The sequence below is a fragment of the Labeo rohita genome, chromosome 7, assembly GCF_022985175.1.
Source record: "Labeo rohita strain BAU-BD-2019 chromosome 7, IGBB_LRoh.1.0, whole genome shotgun sequence".
NCBI lineage: Eukaryota > Metazoa > Chordata > Actinopteri > Cypriniformes > Cyprinidae > Labeo > Labeo rohita.
Window position 1 is genome coordinate 9617604 of NC_066875.1, and position 1461 is coordinate 9619064.

Genomic DNA, 1461 nt, shown 5'->3' on the forward strand with positions numbered 1-1461 from the left:
CTGTGTGTAAGTGATGTTATGTTCAGCAGTAAAGCTTTGAATGCAAATTGATGCTTGATTATGAAATAACAGGTGAAGGTCTGGGGCTTAAAAAAGACAAATCAGAGGCAGCAAACTTGGAATTTATTGAGGCAAAAGTCAAATTTTATAGTTAATAATTCACCATAATCATGGTTTCAGTTAACTCAGTATCCGAACTGAAAAATGTTATTCAGAATAATAAGTTATTCAGTGAACTTCAGTAAACTTATCATAATGTGCTTGAGGTCTCCATAGTGATACCACAGTAAAAATACCATTTTTACATTGTTGTCATACATCCTGTATTTAATTATGACTTAAGATCGTATTATCAGTCAGATTATTATTATCACTCTTATTAATTTATTTTTTTAGAGTTATATTTAACAGGTCACAATATGTGCAGTGTGAGGACCAAACCAAATCTCCAGGTACTCTTCTGAAAACCAGGCAAAAAAAACTTATGTGCATCCTTGCTTATAATGCTATTCATTAAGAGCAAATAAAAAACACACCAATAAATTTAGGAGTTTTTTTTTTCCATCTTCCAATAAGCCAAAGTCTCTAATCATCTCAGCAAATTTGCAGGCCTGTTTAGTCTTTCTATATTTTAAAGAAGGAAATAACTAACAAAATCTCTTTAATACAATGTTCATATACATTTCATTCTTTCATATAATTTTTTTCTGCCTTCATTAAAATAACTAAATAATTAGAAACTAAAATAACCTCATGGCCGATTTGTCAAAACAAAGAATACATTTGGAGGGGTGGGACACCTGTCTATATTAGCTCACCCTGATTGGATGCAAAGGTGGGCTCACAAGCAACCTGTTGAAGACTCCTGGGGGACAGTGTTGCCAACTTAGCAATTTTGTTGCTAGACTTAAAAACTTTTCAGACTACCCTAGCAACTTTTTCTTCAAAAAGCACCTAGCTACAAATGTAACTATTTTTAACATTTATTTGGCAACTTTTTAGCAACTGTGACTCAAATAATTAAAAGGCACACATTTTCCCTCTGAATTACACAAAAAGAGGAAATCAAAGGTGTCTAGCAGTACAAACATCACATGAATTAAGTTACTAAATGCAATTGTTCAATAATTGTTCATTTATAATTATAATATAGTTGTGATTGCATAAGACGTCATCAGACAGTGACATCACAACGTCATTTAGTATGTTAAGGGTAAGTAAGCCGAAAAAACTCCAAAAACGGAGATAATTTTCAGGGTATGTACGTTAAGTAAGCTACTTATTCTCTGTACATAACCTGCTCCGGAGTAGGTTATATTTCAGCGTTAGTTTACTTAAGAGGTAATATATAAGGTAATATTATATTATTGTAATATGGTTATTATATTTATTTCATAGTTATCTGTATAAATTATAAAACACTATTATGACAAGGTAATGTTTATTTTGTATTTGTATTAT

General features: G+C 31.1%; 1 protein-coding gene across 1 annotated transcript in view; it reads left to right on the forward strand.

The window, feature by feature from the left end:
• Positions 1-121, forward strand: part of LOC127167817 (F-box only protein 44) — a 52402-nt gene extending 52281 nt beyond the window's left edge. The window contains exon 10 of the transcript XR_007828029.1: positions 73-121. The gene's annotated coding sequence lies outside the window, so the exon portion shown is untranslated. The remainder of the gene's footprint in view (positions 1-72) is intronic.
• Positions 122-1461: the final 1340 nt, after the last annotated feature.